Here is a 24,200-nt window from a genome sequence, read left to right as displayed (position 1 = left end):
GTGAATAATACATAGAGGAATAAGGAGTGGGGTCCATTGAGCATGTTCCAGTCACATTCATAATTTATTAATGACCAACCGAAGAAGAGCCGATCGAATTCTGAAACATTGAATTATATGCACTTGTTAATCTCTCAGCACCTGCTACTCATGCAGCCTGCATCAACCTTGCAGATGTTCATTGCACATTTTTCTAGCTAGATTACAGAACAACATTTCTCCCTGTCAGCAAAACTAAGAACAGGATATTACTTTGAGTCCAGATATCTGAGTCCCAAGAAATATTGTTCCTTATTTAGATGACGTTATGTGACCGAGTACAGAATTTCATCTATTTTTGGGAGCCAAACAAAGATGCTAAAATGACAGTGTTACTTAATAGCCTGTCACCTTGTGTATGCAAATGTCAGAATTAGAAGTGCTGAGACCTGTATTTAAAGCACATAAACTAGACTTTGGAATGATGTAAGTGACTTTGCCATTCAAGCCAGGCAGCTATTATTGAAAATGAGACTGGAACTCACCACTTATGTATCTACCTAAAACTGCTTGGAATTTGGAGGAAGAAATATTATCCTTCCTGCTGCTGATAATCACCAACATTTCCTTTTGGGCCAGTTGTACTGCAGAATTTGTGTTGTTTGACGTTGCACCAACACAGAATCTGTAATAAATGTGTTTCAAGGACTGATTTAATAGAAGTACTGCAAGAACTCCTCAAGGAGCTTGTCTCATGACATTTCACCTACACAACCAATGCAAAACAAAAACTCGCAGACAGTTTTTTTTTACCAATTTTAAGTGTTTAATGGCAGCAAAAGGGCTGACAAGATAGTCTGTCTACACGCATAGAAACATGCAGAGCTCATCTTTGTTTTAACAGACAAATATTGCAAACGGGAACTATTACTTGTTGCTACCCATTGTACTCAAAGAACGTAATTATATTAAACTGGTTCCTGCAGTTTAATTGCAATATCAGTTGACCCCATAAAGAGAATAACATTATCTCTCCTATAGCTCATGAGAACTGAATACGTAACCGCTTACATTGTAGAAGCTTCCTTCACCTGTACTGAGAAGCAGATAAGAGGTACTATTATAGAATGGTAATTTTTTCCTTACCCATCAAAAAGAGTCAAAGATCAAATTCTATCTTGACACTAAGGTACCAAACAGAATGTTTGCATTGAAGATTTGAATTTTTTGATCAAAGCAAGTGAGTGTTCAAGGCCAAATTATGCAAGGATGAGGGTGAGTGTGAGGGGTGGCGAGTGAATTGGGGAAGTGATAATGTACATAGAAAGAGAGGGATGGGTGGAGGTGCAAGATACGTTGCTGTCAGTAAAGATGCGCAAGGATAGAGTAGGGAAGGCAGAGTGATGGAGATGTGATGACTAGCACAGCAGGATGAAATTGAGTGTGGCTTTACAGTAATATTTCATGATTTACTGTGATCATTGAAAGGTTTGCCCCACTGCAATCAGATCCGCCTGACGACATCCATGCTTGTGCCCTCCTGTGCAGTTTGCAACTAGGCTGCATTCGTGTTCTGGGGAGGTCCCTTCCCCCCATGGGAAGGGAAGAGAATCTCCCTGCGTGCTGTGACTCCCTCCATAAGCATCTGGAGGGAGTGATGGGCGAGCCTGGGTGCAGCTGTGCACCCCTGTGCAGTGCATGTCAGTGTTTGCAGTAGCTCAGTGCTGCAGAGCACTGACAGAAGAACTGCCAAAAGCAATGTGGGCATGGTCCCTTGAAGGAAACCGGTTGATGACGCATCATCAAATGACATCCTCAGACCGGCTTCCTTTTAATTGGTCAAGAAGCCCACAGGGTGGGCTTAACAAGCACAATCATTGGAAGATTCGCAATAGAGGGCGGGCTCTTCCAATGATTGTGCTTGTTAAGCCCGCCCTGCAGGCTTCCTGGCCAATTAAGAAGCCGCCGGTCTGATGATGTCATTTGATGATGCATCATCAGCCGGTTTCCTTAAAGGGACCATGCCCACATTGCTTTTGACAGTTCTTCTGTCAGTGTTCTGCAGCACTAAGCTGTTGCAAACACTGACATGCACTGCACAGAGGTGTACGGCTGCACCCAGGCTCGCTCATCACTCCCTCCAGATGCTTATGGAGGGAGTCACAGCACGCAGTGAGGTTCTCTTCCGGGAACGAGAGTCGAGTCGCCACCAACCCTGGCCGCACTAATCTCGCCGCATGTGGCGAAATCGCGGCCAAAGTTTCACTTGCCATATGTGTCACTGAGTCAACGCTGCTGATGGCTCCTCTTTGTTTGCTCAAGGTAATGGAGTAAAAGAGAAAGGCAGATATTTGAGCTTTAACCTGGCAGGAATTTAGTGAGATATAAAGAAAATCAAATTCAGCTAAGCATAATGCAAAAAAATTACCTTAAAAGTAGCAAATTGGAGTGGCTGCTATAAGTAGTGAAAGAAAATGGTTAACTTGCAGGATAATTGGTATAAATACCATAGATTCTTCCACTCCTCTGTGGAGGTTTACTGCTGATCTCTATGGAAAAAAAATTCTACATAATGTTGTTGAAAAAATCAATACGCTGGATAATGTAGGATTGGAAGAGAACTCCAAAACAAATGCATTTTACTTTTAAGATGTTCACTATCCTTTTAGCCTGCTTTTAAAAGAGGTAGATGTGAAAGAACACACGGCTATTAGCCAGCTAAAATGAGGCTCTACAAGAATACGAGGAAAATAACAATGAACTTTGTCCTTAAAACAAGACTTGGTCACAAACCATTTGATGCAGAGAACTGGCAATAAGAGCATAAGAAATCGGAGCAGGAGTAGGTCATACGGCCCCTCAAGCCTGCTCTTCCACTTGATAAGGTCATGGCTAATTTTCTACCACAATTCCACTTTCCCACCCTATTCCCATATCCCTTGATTCACTTAGTGTCCAAAAATCTATTGATCGCGGTCTTGAATATACTCAACAACTGAGCATCCACAGCCCTCTGGGGTAGAGAATTCCAAAGATTCACAACCCTCTAACTGAAGAAATTTCTTAACATCTCAGTCCTAGGTGGCCAACTCCTTATTCTGAGACTGTGACCCCTAATTGTAGATTCCCCAGCCAGGGGAAACAGCCTCTCAGCATCGACTCGATCAAGCCCTCTAAGAAATGTATATGTTTCAATGAGATCACCTCTCATTCTTCGAAATTCTGGGGAATACAGGTCCATTCTACTCAATCGCTCCTCATAGGACAACCCTCTCATCCCAAGAACAACTTTCTGCCGAAGACTCAATATTATATATGCAAAATGAAGCATTTATAATCAGCTTCATAAGCAGTAAATTCAAAATACCAATATTTTAATACAGTCTGCATAAAACCAATTGCTAACAATATTGTTAAAACAAGATTGCTATTGCTTTGTAATATCTTGTTACCACAACCACAAATTGCTTTATTTAAGTATAATTAATTGTGCAGTGTAATTTGCATTCTTTTAAATTGAATCCAAAGAGCTAGTTGTCTCTTCATTTGTTTATTTATTGGTGATATTTAATTAAGTACTAATTTAAGTACCACATCACATCTATCTTCTATTATAATAATAATAGTCAGTTTTTGTCTGTCCTGGGTTCTGTCCGTCCTGGGGAGGGGCTAGGGCCAGGGAGCACATGGCAGTGACAGTTGTACCGACCAATGGTTGATCAAGACCCACCTGGCCTCGTAACCAATCAGGGCGGGGAGTGATGGGTCTTTGCCAATGAAAAGGCAGCAGTGGATGTGGCGGGGTCAATGGGCACGGGCATGGGAGGGCAGGACTTCCCGGGCATTACTGCGGGGCCGAGAAGAGCGCGTGGTGGGAGCGGCAGAAATGAGAGAGAGAGGGGAAGGGGAGAGAGGGGAGGAGAGAGGATGGGAGGGAGAGAGAGGGTGTGAGAGGCAGGGAAGGAGGATGAAAGGGAGTGGGGGTGGGAGGGGGAGAGAGAGAGGGAGGGGAAGGAGAGGGAGGATGAGAGGGAGGGAGGGGGAGAGGGAGAGAGGGAGGGTCGACATCAGCATTGATTCTATAGACAAAGAAGATTATAACTGTTGAAACAAGTACTGTTGCAATAAACATAGAAACATAGAAAATAGGTGCAGGAGTAGGCCATTCGGCCCTTCGAGCCTGCACCGCCATTCAATAAGATCATGGCTGATCACTCTCTCATACACCTTTCCCACTTTCTCTCCATACCCCTTGATCCCCTTAGCCGTAAGGCTCATATCTAACTCCCTCTTGAATATATCCAATGAACTGGCATCAACAACTCTCTGCGACAGGGAATTCCACAGGTTAATAACTCTCTGAGTGAAGAAGTTTCTCCTCATCTCAGTCCTAAATGGCCTACCCCTTATCCTAAGACTATGTCCTCTGGTTCTGGACTTCCCCAACATCGGAAACATTTTTCCTGCATCTAACTTGTCCAGTCCCGTCAGAATCTTATACATTTCTATGAGATCCTCTCTCATCCTTCTAAACTCCAGTGAATAAAGGCCCAGTTGATCTAGCCTCTCCTCATATGACAGTCCAGCCATCCCGGGAATCAGCCTGGTAAACCTTCGCTGCACTCCCTCAATAGCAAGAACGTCCTTCCGCAGATTAGGAGACTAAAATTCAACACAATATTCCAGGCGAGGCCTCACTAAAGGGCCAAGTTTCGGCCTGAGTTGCTTCTATTTTTTTGGAGCAACTGGTTTAGAATGGAGTATCTTAGAAATTTGAATTCTCGGCATTTAGTTTGCTCCAGTTCTAGTCAGTTAGAACAATTTCACTTTGGAACAGAATTTTTTTTTCAAAAGGGGGCGTGTCCGGCCACTTATTCAAAGTTTAGGCAGTGAAAACTTACTTCAAACTAACTTAGAATGGAGTAAGTGAAGATTTTTGTACGTTCGAAAAAACCTTGTCTGCACTTGAGAAAATCAGGCGCAGGTTACAAATTAGGCGTAGGGAATGGAGGGGCGGGGGTTTAAAGGGAAGTTTACAAACATTAAACACTTCAGTTTTACAAATAAAGAGCCATCATCAATAATAAATCATAAATACATCAATAAATCAAACAATAAATCAATCAAAAAAGATTAATAAAAAATTAAAAAAAATTAAAAAATCAATAAATAAAAAATTTTCTACTTACCGACTGCAGCACCGGGAGTCCTCCAACAGCATGCTGGGACGGTCCCCCCAGTGTGTCTCTGTCAGTGTCTCTATCTGTCTGTCTGTTTGTGTGTCTCTCACTCTCTGTCAGTGTCTGTGTTTCTGACAGCAAGGGGAGGGGGAGAAGGGAGGTGGGGCAGTGGGGGGGAGAAGGGAGGTGGGGCGGGGAAGAAGGGAGGTGGGGGGAGAGAAGGGAGGTGGGGGGCGGAGAAGAGGGGGAGGGGGAGAAGGGGTGGGGGGAAGGGGGAGAAGGGGTCGGGGAGGAGGGGGGAAGGGGGGGAAGGGGCGAGGAGGGAGGGAAGGAGAGAGGAGGAGGAGGGAAGGAGAGAGGGAGCAGGGAGGGGGAGGAGGGGAGGGGGAGAAGGGGGAGGAGAGGGAGAGAAGGGAGAGAGGATGTAGGGAGGGAAGGAGAGAGGATGGAGGGAGGGAGGAAGGAGAGAGGAGGGAGGAGAGAGGAGGGAGAAGGGAGGGAGGGAAGGAGGGAGAAGGGAGGGAGGGAAGGAGAGAGGAGGGAGGGAGGGAAGGAGAGGAGGCAGGGAAGGAGAGAAGGAGGGAGGGAGGGGAGGATGGGAAGGAGAGAGGAGGGTGGGAAGGAGAGAGGAGGGAGGGAGGGAGAGGAGGGAGGGAAGGATAGAGGAGGGAGGGAGATGAGGGAAGGAGAGAGGAGGGAGGGAGAGGAGGGAGGGAAGGAAGGAGAGAGGATGGAGAGAGGGAAGGAGAGAGGAGGGAGGGAGGGAAGGAGAGAGGGAGAAGGGGTGGGGGGGAGGGTGAGAAGGGGGAGGAGAGGGGGAGAAGGGGGGTGAGAGGGGGAGAGGGGGAGAAGGGAGAGAGGATGTAGGGAGGGAAGGAGAGAGGATGTAGGGAGGGAGGGAGGAAGGAGAGAGGAGGGAGGGAGGGAGAGAGGAGGGAGGGAGGAGGGAAGGAGAGAGGAGGGAGGGAGGAGGGAAGGAGAGAGGAGGGAGGGGAGAAGGAGAGAGGAGGGAGGGTGGGTGGGAAGGAGAGAGGAAGGAGGGAGGGTGGGAAGGAGAGAGGAGGGAGGGAGGGTGGGAAGAAGAGAGGAGGGAGGAAGGGTGGGAAGGAGAGAGGAGGGAGAGAAGGAGAGAGGAGGGAGGGAGGGTGGGAAGGAGAGAGGAGGGAGGGAATGAGGAGGGAGAGGAGGGAGGGAAGGAAGGAGAGAGGATGGAGGGAGGGAAGGAGAGGAGGGAGGGAGGGAAGGAGAGAGGAGGGAGGGAAGGAGAGAGGAGGGAGGGAGGGAGGGAAGGAGAGGGGAGGGAGGGAGGGAGGGAAGGAGAGAGGAGGGAGGGAAGGGAGGGAAGGAGAGAGGAGGGAGGGAAGGAGAGAGGAGGGAGGAAGGGAGGGAAGAAGAGAGGAGGGGGGGAGGGAGAGAAGGAGGCTGAATGGCCGGGCCCAAGACCTCGGGCTGGATTTACAGGTAGGTGGCGTCAGGTCTCGGGGGGGGGGGGGGGGGTCGCAGAGGTCCGGGGGTGGGTGGGGGGGAGAGAGAGTCGCGGAGGTCTGGGGGGGGCGGGGTGGAGGGGAGAGAGTCCCAGAAGTCGGGGGGGGGGGCGGGGGGAAGAGTCGGGGAGGAGGTGAGAAAGTCGCGGAGGTCCGGTGGCGCGGGAAGAGAGTGGCGGAGGTCCGGGGGGGGGGGCAGCGGAGGTCGGGTCGCCGGGGGGAGGGGAGCGGGGGTCGGGTCGGGTGGGAGGAGCCTTATTCACGCAGTCTCAGTGAGGCCATTCGGCCAGGGCTAGGGGCTGCGTGCTTCGGGCCCCTCCCAGTTTTGGGCGCCTGGAGCTACTGCACATGCGCGCCCACTGTAGCGTGCATGTGCAGAGGTCCCGGCACTGTTTACAGCGCAGGGACCTGGCTCCGCCCCCAACAGCTCGTGCTGCGCTGCGCCCAGCTGCAGAAGTCCTGCAGGGAGCCGGAGAATAGGTAAGATTTTTTTAGGCGCACTTTCTGGCGTGAAAAATGGGCGTCCAGTTCCGGGCAGCGCCGTTTTAGGCACGGCCCGATACTTGGGCCCAATGGCTCTGTACAACTGCAGTAAGACTTCCCTGCTCCTATACTCAATTCCCTAGCTATGAAGGCCAACATACCATTTGCCTTCTTCACCTTCTGCTGTACCTGCATGCCAACTTTCAATGACTGATGTACCATGACACCCAGGTCTCGTTGCACCTCCCCTTTTCCTAATCTGCCGCCATTCAGATAATATTCTGCCTTCGTATTTTTGCCCCCAAAATGGATAACCTCACAATTATCCACATTATACTGCATCTGTCATGCATTTGCCCACTCACCTAACCTATCCAAGTCACCCTGCAGCCTCTTAGCCTCCTCCTCACAGCTCACACTGCCACCCAGTTTAGTGTCACCTGCAAACTTGGAGATATTGCACTCAATTCCTTCATCTATATCGTTAATGTATATTGTAAAGAGCTGGGGTCCCAGCACTGAGCCCTGCGGCACTCCACTAGTCACTGCCTGCCATTCTGCCTGCCGTTTATCCCGACTCTCTGCTTCCTGTCTGCCAACCAGTTCTCTATCCGCATCAGTACATTACCTCCAATACCATGCGCTTTGATTTTGCACACCAATCTCTTGTGCGGGACCTTGTCAAAAGTCTTTTCAAAGTCCAAATACACCACATCTACTGGTTCTCCCTTGTCCACTCTGCTAGTTACATCCTCAAAAAATTCCAGAAAATTCGTCAAGCATAATTTTCCTTTTATAAATCCATGCTGACTTGGATCGATCTTGTCACTGCTTTCCAAATGTGCTGCTATTTCATCCTTAATGATTGATTCCAACATTTCCCCCACTACTGATGTCAGGCTAACCGGTCTACAATTACCCGTTTTCTCTCTCCCTCCTTTTTTAAAAAGTGGTGTTACATTAGCTACCCTCAAGTCCATAGGAACTGATCCAGAGTTGATAGACTGTTGGAAAATGATAACCAATGCATCCACTATTTCTAGCGCCACTTCCTTAAGTACTCTGGGATGCAGACTATCAAGCCCCAGGGATGTATCGGTCTTCAGTCCCATCAATTTCCCTAACACAATTTCCCGCCTAAGAAGGATATCCTTCAGTTCCTCCTTCTCACTAGACCCACTGTCCCCTAGTACATTTGGAAGGTTATTTGTGTCTTCCCTTGTGAAGACAGAACCAAAGTATTTGTTCAGTTGGTCTGCCATTTCCTTGTTCCCCATTATAAATTCACCTGAATCCGACTGCAAGGGACCTACGTTTGTCTTACTAATCTTTTTCTCTTATCATATTTATGGAAGCTTTTGCAGTCAGTTTTTATGTTCCCTGCAAGCTTCCTCTCGTACTCTATTTCCCCCCTCTTATTTAAACCCTTAGTCCTCCTCTGTTCAATTCTAAATTTCTCCCAGTCCTCAGGTTTGTTGTTTTTTCTAGCCAATTTATGTGCCTCTTCCTTGGTTTTAACACTTTCCTTAATTTCCCTTGTTAGCCACGGTTGAGCCACCTTCCCCGTACTCCAGACAGGGATGTACAATTGCTGGAGTTTATTCATGTGATCTTTAAATGTTTGCCATTGGTTATCCACAGTCAACCCTTTAAGTATCGTTTGCCAGTTTATTCTAGCCAATTCACGCCTCATACCGTCGAAGTTAACTTTCCTTAAGTTCAGGACCCTAGTTTCCGAATTAACTGTATCACTCTCCATCTTAATAAAGAATTCTACCATATTATGGTCACTCTTCCCCAAGGGGCCTCGCACAACAAGATTGCTAATTAGTCCCTTTTCATTACACATCACCCAGTCTAGGATGGCCAGCTCTCTAGTTGGTTCCTCGACATATTGGTCTAGAAAACCATCCCTAATACACTCCAGGAAATCCTGCTCCACCGCATTGCTACCAGTTTAGTTAGCCCAATCAATATGTAGATTAAAGTCGCCCATGATAACTGCTGTACCTTTATTGCACACATCCCTTATTTCTTGTTTGATGTTGTCCCCAACCTCACTACTACTGTTTGGTGGTCTGTACACAACTCCCACTAGCCCTTTGGTATTCCGCAGCTCCACCCATACCGATTCCACATCATCCAGGCTAATGTCCCTCCTTACTATTGCATTAATTTCCTCTTTAACCAGCAATACCACCCCGCCTCCTTTTCCTCTCTGCCTATTATTCCTAAATGTTGAATACCCCTGGATGTTGAGTTCCCAGCCTTGATCACCCTGGAGCCATGTCTCCGTGATGCCAATTACATCATATCCGTTAACTGCTGTCTGCACAGTTAATTCGTCCACCTTATTCTGAATACTCCTCGCATTGAGGCATAGAGCCTTCAGGCTTGTCTTTTTAACACACTTTGCCCCTTTAGAATTTTGCTGTAATGTGGCCCTTTTTGTTTTTTGCCTTGGGTTTCTCTGTCCACCACTTCTCCTATTCTCCTTTCTATCTTTTGCTTCTGCCTCCATTTTATTTCCCTCTGTCTCCCTGCATAGGTTCCCATCCCCTGCCATATTAGTTTAACCCCCTCCCCAACAGCACTAGCAAACACTCCCCCTAGGACATTGGTTCCAGTCCTGCCCAGGTGCAGACTGTCCAGTTTGTATTGGTCCCACCTCCCCCAGAACCGGTTCCAATGTCCCAGGAATTTGAATCCCTCCTTGCTGCACCACTCCTCAAGCCACGTATTCATCTGAGCTATCCTGCGATTCCTACTCTGACTAGCACGTGGCATTGGTAGCAATCCTAAAGATACTAATTTGACCGCAAATGTTTTGCGGGTCTCTGCTTGTTAATAATAAAATAATGTTTCTGTTCTCTTAATTACCACGACATAACACTATCATTCAAAAATCATCACCAGTGCATTGGTCACAAAATAAAGAAATACATTCTGCATCAGCAAGCTGTTAAATCATCTTTTTAAATGTTGTCAATCCTTGAACCTGTACTACCATTTTTATATTTCACAATAGCTGCACAAATAAGTTCTGCTTTTGTGTCTCAAAAAAGCAAGCTGCAATCTACAGATAATTGATGAGCTAACTTGCTGCAATTTATTTCAACTGAACTGAACTTTCCTAGTACACCTCGGGTTTTCAAACACAAAAACTGTTTCATCCCATTACAAATGTTTTTATAACTGAAACTTATTAACTTGAAAGCACAATGATAGGCTCTGCTTTTAGTTTCCTGTTGGGGCCTATTGTTTTGCCAGACAATATTCGCAGAAACTAGACTGTTTATTTTCTTTAATAGATTATTTTGCCTGAAGCAACAAATACAAGAACATGTTTTGTACAAATGACCAGTTTTTAGTTCCTGCAGTACCTCAATTTGATGTTTTCTATCAAGCCACAAAATAATAACTTTGCCAGCTGCCATTGACAAACTAGTTTCTCCTGTTTCTAAACTCAGATTAAAAATTGAATTCCCATGTTTAGCAGACCAAATTTTAAGTGATTGCAACTGAATAGGTTTTTAACCCCTCACTATGATACTTGTATGTACAGGGAAGTTGGGTGGTGGAGGGGAGGGGAGGGGGAAATCTCATATAAATCAATCTAATGGCAAAAGTAATGTTAACAGTTCAGATTGGAAATCTGATTGGTGTGGCTGACATTAAATATTAGCATATGGAACCAGTCATTCTTTACCCACTATTATACCCATCATACATAGGTATGCAATTCGTCCAGATGGGAAGTTACAGAGACATATGTTCCTTTAAAAGACTTTTACAGACACACATTACTTCCTCTTCATGCACGATGTAATAGCATCCCTACATCTTTATTTATTTTTGTGCCATCATCAGCAGTATTGCTTTTGATGGTACTGTTATGTGCATGACAAAGAAACAATTTTCATTCTGTACAGACTTCATTGTAGCCCATAGGTTTCTCATTTTATTGTTTAATAGAGATTTGTAAGTTTTGATTCATACCTTTGATATGTTTCTGACATCATTGTAAGTCTAGGTTCAATATGTATTTACATTTTTGGAAGGACGTTAGTTATGACCTTGATCCCACAATGGACCAAATTTTGTCAATAGTTCCTTAGAAATTCCAAGATATAAAGAGATGATTAAGGCCACATTTCAATGAATCAGCCTTAAACAAACAAGTGAACCAGAGGCTTTCTCACGGCCAGTGTCACCATTATGATGCAGTTTCAGTGCTGAACTTGAAAAGTCAGTACATTTCTGGGACGAAACAATTGGGCATGTCATGAAATGTAATGTGAGGCAAAAGCACTTAAGGCAAAGTATTGTGTGAAATGTTTTCTTGCAGGTTTAGATATCTGTAATCTGCCCCAAGTCCTTAGCTGTGATGGAAGAAAATGAAGTTTCCTCTGTCTCCCAAGCTACCAGTAGTGGGTAAAATGATGGAATCAATTATTAAGGATGTCATAGCAGTGCATCTGGAAAATGGTGACATGATAGGTCCAAGTCAGCATGGATTTGTGAAAGGGAAATCATGCTTGACAAATCTTCTGGAATTTTTTGAGGATGTTTCCAGTAAAGTGGACAAAGGAGAACCAGTTGATGTGGTATATTTGGACTTTCAGAAGGCTTTCGACAAGGTCCCACACAAGAGATTAATGTGCAAAGTTAAAGCACATGGGATTGGGGGTAGTGTGCTGACATGGATTGAGAACTGGTTGTCAGATAGGAAGCAAAGAGTAGGAGTAAACGGGTACTTTTCAGAATGGCAGGCAGTGACTAGTGGGGTACCGCAAGGTTCTGTGCTGGGGCCCCAGCTGTTTACATTGTACATTAATGATTTAGACGAGGGGATTAAATGCAGTATCTCCAAATTTGCGGATGACACTAAGTTGGGTGGCAGTGTGAGCTGCGAGGAGGATGCTATTAGGCTGCAGAGTGACTTGGATAGGTTAGGTGAGTGAGCAAATGCATGGCAGATGAAGTATAATGTGGATAAATGTGAGGTTATCCACTTTGGTGGTAAAAACAGAGAGACAGACTATTATCTGAATGGTGACAGATTAGGAAAAGGGAAGGTGCAACGAGACCTGGGTGTCATGGTACATCAGTCATTGAAGGTTAGCATGCAGGTACAGCAGGCGGTTAAGAAAGCAAATGGCATGTTGGCCTTCATAGCAAGGGGATTTGAATACAGGGGCAGGAAGGTGTTGCTACAGTTGTACAGGGCCTTGGTGAGGCCACACCTGGAGTATTGTGTACAGTTTTGGTCTCCTAACTTGAGGAAGGACATTCTTGCTATTGAGGGAGTGCAGCGAAGATTCACCAGACTGATTCCCGGGATGGCGGGACTGACCTATCAAGAAAGACTGGATCAACTGGGCGTGTATTCACTGGAGTTCAGAAGAATGAGAGGGGACCTCATAGAAACGTTTAAAATTCTGACGGGTTTAGACAGGTTAGATGCAGGAAGAATGTTCCCAATGTTGGGGAAGTCCAGAACCAGGGGTCACAGTCTGAGGATAAGGGGTAAGCCATTTAGGACCGAGATGAGGAGAAACTTCTTCACCCAGAGAGTGGTGAACCTGTGGAATTCTCTACCACAGAAAGTAGTTGAGGCCAATTCACTAAATATATTAAAAAGGGAGTTAGATGAAGTCCTTACTACTCGGGGGATCAAGGGTTATGGCGAGAAAGCAGGAAGGGGGTACTGAAGTTTCATGTTCAGCCATGAACTCATTGAATGGCGGTGCAGGCTAGAAGGGCTGAATGGCCTGCTCCTGCACCTATTTTCTATGTTTCTATGTTTCTATGTACCCAGTAATGCCAAGCCCTGTCCCCAATTAATGCCCAAATTTTGTATGGTCCATTGTAAATTACATATTTTATTGGACTGAGTAGGATTGATATGGCAGTGGTCCTTTCTCATTCCATTAACCAAGAACCTAGTGAAACTACTGGAGAGAATTGCCTGAAATAATTTCAGTTTTTTTGGTTCAATATTACATGATAAAGGAGACAGTGCTAATACACAACATTTTAGATGCTCCAACTCCAAATACAAACAAATTGCTCCCAGTTAATTTATAGAGCAAGCATACTGCACTTTCATAGTTAAACGGTACATTGCTATTCACCTCAATAAGACAAGGAGATCCAGTCTCATGCTAAAGGAACCACTTCAAGAAAATTGAACAAGCTGCTCAAGAAGGAACCTTCCAAGATGATCACCCCCCCAAAGTTAAAAAGATGATGACCCCCCCAAAGTTAAAAAGATGATGAGCCAAGGATTATATTATTTATGATAATATAATTGTGTGAATTATTTTTATATCTATCAAAGATTGCTGTAGGTTTATTTTCTTCCTTTTGGCTGAAAGTTAGAATTGATATTGGGTTTGGTCTAATTTCAGTGACTTGTTGTGAAATGTCTGTCATAGCTGCTCGCTTGTACTTCAAGGGATTGCATAACTAATTCCTATTTAGATAATTAAGTAACAAGGATACACATCAAGGAAGAAGGGAGGGAAACAATCCATATAAAAGGTCTGTAGTAGTAAAAAAGCATTGTTTAGAACAAGTGTGAGTAACTGTGTAAGGGGAAAATGGGAAGGCTTCTCCTCCCACGAGTGGGCCCCTTGATAGAGAGGGTCGATGCTCGCCCCAACCCGCGTAACAGCCCCCGGAGTTAGCAGACAGAGACAAATGGCAAGGTATAACGATCTTTTATTAAGAACGTCCGGGAACACCTCTTATCACAGCCGCCTGTGAGTGGAGATGCTCCCCGAACAGCACAATCATACAACTTTTATACATTTCAAAAACCCCTCCGTTCCCTGGTAAGATCCCCCTAGATCTCTAATTGAACAACCTTATCAGTGCTACTTCTCTAATTGGACTACCTTATTAGTGCTAATTTGGATTGACAGGCCAAGACCCTCGTGACCACCTTCGGCCGTGACTAGAATGACTTCATTAGGTCAGAATTTGTTGATTCTCCTTGGTGCCCGTGAGTCCGCCTCGAGCCTCTTCGCAAGGTCTTATCAATGTCTGTTTAGGTTCTCACATTGTATCCTGTCGGAATATTATTGAATTGATAACTCCTGAAGCCTTGGTACAAGGCCGAAGAGAGGCCTTTTACCTCCTTATGGGTCGGTGCAGGAACCAGCACTTTAACCCTTGTCCCACTGGTACCCCTAATGCCAAATTTCTCTTACAATTCCTCCCTTTTGGCCCTTGGCTATATGCCAAGCTGGCTATATTTCCCGATAACTATCTCCCTGTAGGCAAGTTCCAGATAGGTCCGTTCACCTGGATGGCCATCTCCAAAGCTTCGGGACCTCCTGAGACCTTTCCCGCAGAGTTATATAAGTTAAGTCCTTCCTGTAGGACTGCTTAAAATTCAAAAACTTAATCATAGTGCGTGCCCTGACGTATCGTTTGGCCTGTTTAATTCGTGCACATGTTAATCCCATCATGACCATCAGAACCAGGCCCTGTATTACTACAAGTACATGTGATATTATTCTTATCCATGGGTGAATTTGAATATCAAGCCCAATGTCCCACAGCTTTGAGTACCAGAGCTGATCAGCTAGCATCGCGTTAGTGTCTCTCTGTAGGTTGTCTACTTCTTCCATCAGCTGGATATACTGTCGTCTTTGATTCTGGATTCCTTGCACCAAACGGAATTGTTCCTCATTTAAGTCCTGTGCCTTGCGGTTCCCATACCGCCTCCTTGTACCCCTCTCAGAGGGTATCCGTGACCGTTCCGAGGATGATTTCCGTTATCTTGGGATGTATGTGGTATTCATTTATGTCCATTTTTCCCATGGGCCTGAAACAGAAGTTAGGGTTGGTGATGACACAGAGGGTGACTCCTCCCCTGGTCTTAATTGTCGGGTTGGCTGCTCCTGTGCTCACGCACCAAATCTCCATTCCCTTGTGGAGCAGCGATTGTTTCGGAATCATGTTCGAGAGGAGTGATACTCAGCATGTATCCATTTATTTGGTGGAATCTGCAATCATCATTCGTCATTCGTGGCGTGCCTCGACATAAAACTACTTGGTTAATTTTATAGCAGTCGGTTATGTCAATGCCTTTGGTACTATTGTTAATTTTAATCACCCGTCTGCAGGCTGATGGTAACACAACTGAGTTTGGTTTCTTACTTCACCGATATTATCGATCTGGTATAAGGGGTCTCCCTTTGTTACATCATACTGTGGTATGGACAACACAAATCCGATCATATTCACCCGCCCAGTAATACATCTGAAATTTAGCACCCATGCGTGACTATTCCTTCGTACCTCGCATGTGTTATTCATTTTTTTATCGAGAGTCCAATTGTTAAGTATGCTGTTCGGGATCCAATCTGGTATGTCCCCATTCTGGAGTTATGTTGTACTTCACTTAATCCAGGCCCCATACCCGGAGCAAACTATCTCAGCTTGTAATCGTTTACTTATGTCGTTCCCCATTGCGTGGATCAAATTTATTGTCTTGACATGATTCTGTAATGTATGGGCCACTTGTAACAGTTCCCCTTCCGCGCTATCTCCCAACTGCGCTTGTAGGGCTTGGTTATCCATGTCCCTCCTCAGTAAACCCCTCAAGATTTACGTTAAGTTGTTAACCCGGTCGTATTGCATACAGGTCTATGGAATTCATCGTCGTAACCCCTGCCGCATAACCCGTGCCTTGTGTTTCCAGTGTTCCCCTTTTTGTTCGACCTTGTCCTGTTCCCTTTCTGATATTAAATTTCAGGGTAGTGGATTCCAGGCCTTCGAGGATCCGTTGTGTCAGGTTCTGGTAGTTTCATTCCCACAGATGCTAGGAAGAATGATATCCATTAGATTTAGGTTAAGTAGTCGCTGACGCACCCCAAATTATATCCTTTCTTTAGATTCTTTTATTACTAGCCCCCCTTTGGCTCCAGTCTTTATGGACGGGCTTATTGGGGGGGACTTGCGTGGTTGTGCTGGGAAGAGTTGTTGTCCCCAGGGTGGTTGTCGGGGCAGCGGTAGGGCTTCCTTTGGGCGTGTTTGGTGTCCCAGCTGGACCTTTATTGTCATCTCCTCCACACTCCATTCGCCCCCCTTTTTAGGTTGTATTCCTTCTTGTTTGCGCTGCGCATGATCAATACCGGCTTCTCCGTGTTGTTACCGTGTCACGCTTGTTTTCCTAAACATCCTGGGGTCCCACTCCCCTTTTGGCCCATTCTGTTCCCACCCTTCTGTTTCTCTTGCGGGGTGGATTTGGCGGCTTGATTTGCAGCTTCGTCCGCCCAGGCATGAGCTTCTAGAACTGAAATTCCATCCAGTTGGATTTCTGCGCCCTTCCCCTTTTGGTCCTATGAAATAGCTCCTGTGCTCGGAATCTACTGGCGCCCATGGCATCGGCAGTCTGCTGCATTACAACCTTACTTAATACACTATACATAGCCTTGCATTAAAATAAGTTCTGTCCTTGCTCCAGTCCTTGGCTGCTGGAATGACTATCGCACCATTTCCTCTGTCAGGGGAGTCTTTTTTATTCTATTTAGAAATCCAAATTAATAATGTCCAGTATAAAACAGCTGTCAATGGAAAGGATTAACTCCTTTACAGGTTTGTAAGAAGGCCTGATGTCATTACGTGACTTCGTGTAATCATCCGAAAAATTCTTTTTTAAGTCTTTGTGCCTTCAAAACTTGCTTAGAAATTACGAATCCATTAAAACAGCAGAAATCATTAGTAAAGCCGTCATAATAAAAGTCTTCTCATCAGGAAAGACGGCATTTTAGATTAAACTCCAATTTTCTTACGGTTCCGTTCACTGGGCAAATCTTGTGTTTTATTTCTCTCTCAGCACAAAATCTAAACTTCCGTGCCAGTTCCATTTTCTATAAGAATTTTAAAATTCAGTAAGGTTCTCTAATTCCCAGTTTTTTTCTTTCTGTGCTGAGTTCGCATAGCTTAGATCTTTTGTCCTCGTTATTTTCAAAACCCTCCTGCTTGTTTAGACTGTTCGAGACTTTTCTTGATAAACAACGCCCATTTTGGAAATCTTTCAAACTGCAGTGAAACTTTCTCGTAATTTAAAATCATTAAACCAATATCTTTTCACAGCCGATATCAACTAGTATTTAGTAAGTTATTTCTTTTTCCATCGCAAACACCCCTTTTTTTTTTTGTCAGCAACTATTTAGTACGTTACGTCTTTTTTTGTCCAGATCGCCTTTCTTCAAATTAGATTTTGCATTTTACACGGAGGGCTCGTGTCTCCATAAATTTGTTAATTTAAAATCATCAGACAATCGAAGACACTTTTCCTTTCAAATTTGTTTACTTTCAAAGTTGCGCCGTTATCTTTTTCTTTTCTCCATAACTAGAACGGAGTCTTGCACGTAAGCTTTGAGGGCTGCTTTTCGTTATCTCAAATTTTCCAGTTTTAAGGTCGTTAGAATGTCCTTTTTTCTAAACTGCTAAAGCTTGCCGTTTTAACTTTTTTTCAATAGTCCCTTTTACACCTTCGCAGATAGCTCGCCACTCGCCCAGGAGTTTGATCTGATCCCTGAAGGTATTTCTAGATTGTTTCCAAACCTTTTAGTTGTTTTTCTCTTTTTTTTTAAAAAGAGATCAGATTTAATTTAATATATATTTTTTTAGTTTGAATCCATCTCAGTATTTTGCTGTGCCTTCTCTTAATATCTCCAAATCCCAATTCAAATTTTGTAATGCCAATCTTTATTTAAAACTCTTTTCACTGAGCTAGAAGCTTTCGCGTCAAGGTTTTACACAAAGGAAAATGGGAGCGTAGTTCCCCAGCCTGCAGCCTTGAGAGACCCTCGCAGGCTTTTTTTTTAAAAGGCATTCTTTATCTCAATCCTAGACTAAATTTATGTCTTTCAACCCAATGAAATCAATGATTGCGTGTTTTCTGTCGACAAGTAAGTGAGCGTGTCAAATAAATTCTTTTTGTTTTTAAAAACCAAACCGGGACAATGTATTTTTTATCTTTTGCTCAACAAACCTATCCTTTGTGCATTTCCTAGCTCTGTACCTTATCCGAATAAATCCACACCTGCGTTTCTAACTTAAAATGTCTTAAAACTTCCCACATACAGGACAACACTACAAAGGGTTAAAAAAAAAATTCACTCTGTTTGGAAAAGTGGGTGGAGCTGCACTATTTTTCCAAACAGGCTTTCAGAAACATGAAAAATTAATTCCGCAGTCAAAAAAAATCATCACACAAGGACTCTCACTCAACGACAGACATTCACAAAAGTTTCTCTTCTATCAACAAAGCTTATTAATTGTTTGGCTGGCTCTATTTTTGGATCCACGTCACTTAAGATAGTGACTATCAGCTTTTTTATGGCATTACGTAGTTACGCAAGTTACAATTAATGATTGGTTTTATTTGCCTTTTTAATAGCCGTGTTATCCATCTTCTTCGGGGCTATCTTAATTCGTGTTAGATGTGCAGGACGTTATTTATATCGATATGTCTTCCCTTGGTGCCATACACTCGTACTGCCATGCTTTGGGTCAATATGTCTCGTCCCGGCACCGTGCACTCGTACCGCTTCGGGTCAATAGACCTTCCTTTATATCTTCCCTTGCGTTGTACCCTCGCACTGCCGTGCTACCTCCACACGCGTGTTTTAGGATACACCTTTTGACCCCCTTCTACCCCTACATCGTCCTTGTCCTCCGTCTCCGTCCCTCCTGGACCTGCTACAAATGGTTCTTTGTACAAATGTCCTTCCCTTGAGGTTTACAATGCCACAGCTCTAACTTGAAGGTGGTAAATGAAAACATACTCACCCCAACAGCTGGGTCATTGTTCCGTTCGGGAAGTCCGTACCCTGCTCGAAGCGCCAAATGTAAGGGGAAAATGGGAAGGCTTCTCCTCCCACGAGCAGGCCCCCCGATATAGAGGGTCGACGCTCGCCCCAACCCGTGTAACAGCCCCCGGAGTTAGCAGACAGAGACGAATGGCAAAGTATAACGATCTTTTATTACAAATGTCCGGCAACACATCTTATCACAGCCACCTATGAGTGGAGATGCACTCCGAACAGCACAATCATACAACTTTTATACATTTCAAAAACCCCTCCGTTCCCTGGTAAGACCTCCCTAGATCTCTAATTGGACTACCTTATCAGTGCTACTTCTCTAATTGGACTACCTTATTAGTGCTACTTTGGATTGACAGGCCAAGACCCTCGTGACCACCTTGGGCCGTGACTGGAATGACTTCATTAGGTCAGAATTTGTTGATTCTCCTTGGTGCCCGTGAGTCCGCCTCGAGCTTCTTCGCAAGGTCTTATCAATGTCTTTTTAGGTTCTCACACCGTATCCTATCTGAATATTATTGAATTGATAACTTCTGGAGCCGTGTTACAAGGCCGAAGAGAGGCCTTTTACCTCCTTATGCGTCGGTGCAGGAACCAGCACTTTAACCCTTGTCCCACTGGTACCCCTAATGCCAAATTTCTCTTACAAACTGCTATATGTAATAGCCCTCACAAGCAGGGGGAGTAAAAAGAAACATTGTAGTGATAGAGGACAGTATCATTCGGGGGATACATACGGTTCTCTGCAGCCGAGAGCGTGAGTCCTGAAGACTGTGTTGCCTTCCTGGTGCCAGGGTTAAGGACATCTCCTCAGGGCTGGAGAGGAATTTGGAGTGGGAGGGGGAAGATCCAGTTGTCGTGGTCCACATGCGTACCAACGACAGATAGGACAAAGAAAGAGGTTCTGCTGAGGGAGTATGAGCAGCTAGGGGCCAAATTAAAAAGCAGAACCACAAAGGTAATAATCTCTAGATTACTACCTGAGCCACGAGCAAATTTGCATCAGGTAAATAAGATCAGAGAGTTAAACACTGGTGTGGGAGAAATGGGTTTTGATTCATGGGGCACTGGCACCAGTGCTGGGGTAAGAGGGAGCTGTTCTAATAGGACGGGCTTCACTTGAACCATGCTGGAACTAGTGTCCTGGCGAATCAAATAACTAGGTTGTAGAGAGGGCTTTAAAATAATTAGTGGGTGGGGAGGATTCAGGTGAGCAGAAATTTAAAAAGTCAAAGAGCAAGGAGAAGGCAATAGAGTAAGGTAGCATTGGGGGAAATGATAACCAGAGCATGCTAGGAAGGGACAGAATGTATAAAAGGATGGTGTCAAATTGAAAACAATGGAATACAAAGTGGCCAAGATTAGTGGGAGGCCAGAGGATTGGAAAACTTTTAAAAACCAAAGAATGACTTTAAAAAAAGGGAGGGAAGATCGATTGTAAAGAAAACTAGCAAGAAATATAAAAAGAGATAGTAATAGTTGCTACAGGTATATAAAAAGGAAGAGAGTAGCTAAAGTAAGTGTTGGTCCCTTTGAGGAGGAGTCTGGGGAATGAATAATGGGGAACAGAGAAATGGCAGAGACTTTAAACAAATATTTTGAATGGGCTTCATGGTAATATGACACTAAAAATAGCCCAATAATGGGTAATCAAGGGGCTATAGGGAGGGAGAAAATTAAAACAATCACTGTCACTAAAGAAGTAGTAGTACTCGGAAAACTAATGGGACTAAAGGTGGACAAGTCCCCTGGACCTGATGGCTTGCATCCTAGGATCTTAAAAGAACTGGCTATAGAAATAGTGGGTGCATTGGTTGTAATCTACCAAAAATCCCTGGATTTTGGGGAGATCCCAGCAGATTGGAAAACCACAAATGTAACTCCCCTATTTAAAAAAGGAGGCAGACAGAAAGCAGGAAACTATAGACCAGTTAATCTAACATCTGTCGTTGGGGTCCATTATTAAGGAAGCAGTATCAAGACATTTGGAAAAGCATAATTTAGTCAAGCAGAGTCAGCATGTTTTATGAAAGGGAAATCATGTTTGACAAATTTGCTGGAGTTCGTTGAGGATGTAACGAGTAGGGTGGATAAGGGGGAACCAGTGGATGCGGTGTATTTGGATTTCCAGAAGGCATGCGATAAGGTGCTACATAAGAGGTTACTCTTTCACGGGGTTGGGGGTAATATATTTGCATGGATAGAGGATTGGTTAACTAACAGTAAACAGAGAATCGGGATAAATAGGTCATTTTCCAGTTGGCAAACAGTAACTAGTGGGGTGCCACAGTGATCTGTGCTGGGGCCTCAACTATTTACAATCTATATTAATGATTCGGATGAAGGGATCAAGTGTAACGTAGCCAAGTTTGCTGATGATATAAAGATGGGTGGGAAAGCAAGCTGTGAGGAGGACACAAAAAATCTGCAAAGTGATATAGACAGGCTAAGTGAGTGGGCAAAAATTTGGCAGATGGAGTATAATGTGGGAAAATGTGAGGTTATTCACTTTGGCAGAAATAATAGAAAAGCAAATTATAATTTAAATGGAGAAAAATTGCAAAGTGCTACAGTACAGAGAGACCGGGGGGTCCTTGTGCATGAAACACAAAAAGTTAGCCTGCAGGTATAGCAAGTAATCAGGAAGGCAAATGGAATGTTGGCCTTTATTGCAAGGGGGATTGAGCAGGTTGCTGAACGTGCTACTCTACAAACTGCTCCCTGCCCTCACTAACAGCATTGCTTTGTGCTGACCCTCCTTGTGGTTCTCCCTCACCTACTTCCAATTCTTCCTCAACTGATGATGTCTCTTGTTCCTGTACCTCCTCAAACTCCAGTCCTCTCTGCATTGCCAGGCTGTGCAGAATGCAGCAAACTATAATATTGCAGCCCACTTTGCCGGAGCCATATTTTAGGAAGCCACCAACGCAACCAGGGCACTGGAATCTTAACCTCAATATGGCAATGGAATGCTTCATGATGTTCCTGTTGGACCCATGGCTCTGATTGTATCTGAGCTGTCCAGGTATGGTGGGATAGCAGAGGATTGTCATCAGCCATGTCTGTAGGGCTTATTTATCCCTTGTTCCCTAGCAGCCATCCTCTGAAGTTCCTGGATGGATGGAAAAGTGTGGGATAGATGAGTGTTGCAAGCTGAAACCGTCTTGGCAGCTGGCAGTGAAACTGGTACACATTATCCTTCTACTGTGATCACACACCTGTTGTGCATTAATGGAGTGGAAACCCTTCCCATTCGCAGAAGCTCTTCTTCTGCTCCCCTAAAAGCTACATGAATGCAGTTTATTATGCCAGGACTCAAGGGAAGATAGCCACTGCGGCAAAGATCAGGGGACCAAAATTGCCCCTTTGTATAAGGCCTGTTCACAGCATTGTGCTGATAGATTTTTCCGGCGGCGAGGATATCCACTCCGCCAGCCCCACTTCCACCCCACTCCTGCAGATGCGTCGTTAACAACGTCATCAGATTGTGCACAGCCTCGGACCTGCCCCGGAAGTGAAATTCACCGACAGGTTTTTGGGTTGATACACACTACTTGCTCATGACCGCCAGCGGCATTTAAAGGCGTTTTGCGTCTAGCAGCATTCTTCTCGGCAAGATTATTTCAGACATTTTAAACCATTGCAAGTTGCCTTCTTGACACTGGAATTAAGGAATAGTGGCCCAGGCTCTTCATACTCTGCAACAGAGAACGCTGATTGAGACGGCTGGGTTTGAGGAGCATTATTAAATGGGGTCAGTGCTGGCAGCAGAACGCTGTGCGCAGCAGGGAGGCACGCAGGAGAAGGCAGCGCCAGTTCCAATAGCTGCAGTGGCAGTGGGCAAGGGACGCAGCATACATGAGTGAGGAAGATGCAGAAGGCCATGGAGATGGTGTCCGAGCTAAACCCAGAGAGGGGCACCAGGAAGGACCTCAGGAAGGGACTGTCCTCAGGAGGAGGGTCAGGTACGCAGACCCCCAGCACAACATAGTGGGCCAGATGGACAGTAGGCAGCATGCACAGAGGGCAGATGCTTGCCAGCACCAGGCTGCAGAGGGTGAGGACCAACATGAGCAGGAGGGAGAAGGCAATGAGGCACCTGTCAGAGGAACATGCCTACACAGACATGGTGGCAGTAGGCCCTATCATCAAAGGGTCTACAGACAGCAGTTCTCCTACGTGGGCCTGAGTGATGACCAGTGTCTCTAGAGACGTGATTCCAGAAGGACATCGTCACAGAGCTGTGCAATCTCCTGCGCCCGGCCTGCAGCCTCAAACAAGGTTGAAGACAGCTCTGACCATTGCATCTAAAGTGAACATAGCACTCAATTTCTATGCGACTGGATCTTGTCAAGTTGCAACAGCAGACATTTCGAACATTTCCCACGCATAGCTCCATCCGTTAGGTGACAGATGCTCCATATAAGAGGAGGAGGGACTACATATTCCCTATGAGCAGGGAGAAGTAGTTAGAACGGCAGACCGGATTCGTCAGGATTGCGGGTTTCCCCAGGGGTCAGGGCGCCATAGACTACACCCACATCACATTGAGGGCGCCACAGAACAATCCCAAGGTTTTCCGTAACTGCAAGGGATTCCATTCCCTCAATGTCCAGCTGGTCTGCGACCACAACCGCAAAATCATGGCAGTTGATGCCTGGTATCCTGGCAACAGCCACGATGCTTTCATCCTGCCGCAGACCGGTGTGCTCGGCGTGTTTTCTGGCCGAAACCAAGATTGCAGCTGGCTCCTTGGAGCCAGGGGCTACCCACTCTGCACTTGGCTGCTGCCTCCCCTTCGCAACCCCAGGACTGCAGCACAGCAATCATACAATGACTTTCATTCAGCCACCAGGTGCATCATTGAGCAGACCATCGCAATCCTTATACAGAAGTTTCGATGCCTGGATCGCTCAGTAGGAGAGCTACAGAATTCACCTGAGCGGGTCTCCCGATTCGTGGTCGACTGCTGCACGTTTCACAATCTGGCAATCTTGAGGGCACAACCATTGGAGGACAAGGAAGCAGTACCACCTGAGGAGGAGGACGAGGAGGTGCAGAAGCACGACACACAGGAGGAGGAGGCGGTGCAGGAGGAGGGGGGAGGAGGAGGCACAGGTGGAGCACCAGGATGCGTGTCGGTGGCCACGCAGGAGGCGCTGTCGCCATCTGGACCCTGCAAGGGAACTGCAAAACGGTCTCATTGCTACTTGTTTCCACTG

General features: G+C 45.3%; 1 protein-coding gene across 7 annotated transcripts in view; it reads left to right on the top strand.

Annotated features, from left to right (window-relative positions):
• The window catches only part of pcdh7b (protocadherin 7b), a 581,399-nt gene that overhangs the window by 223,733 nt on the left and 333,466 nt on the right, over nucleotides 1-24,200 (top strand). The window lies entirely within an intron of this gene.

The sequence above is a fragment of the Pristiophorus japonicus genome, chromosome 2, assembly GCF_044704955.1.
Source record: "Pristiophorus japonicus isolate sPriJap1 chromosome 2, sPriJap1.hap1, whole genome shotgun sequence".
NCBI lineage: Eukaryota > Metazoa > Chordata > Chondrichthyes > Pristiophoridae > Pristiophorus > Pristiophorus japonicus.
This window is presented reverse-complemented; position numbering and strand designations above follow the sequence as displayed.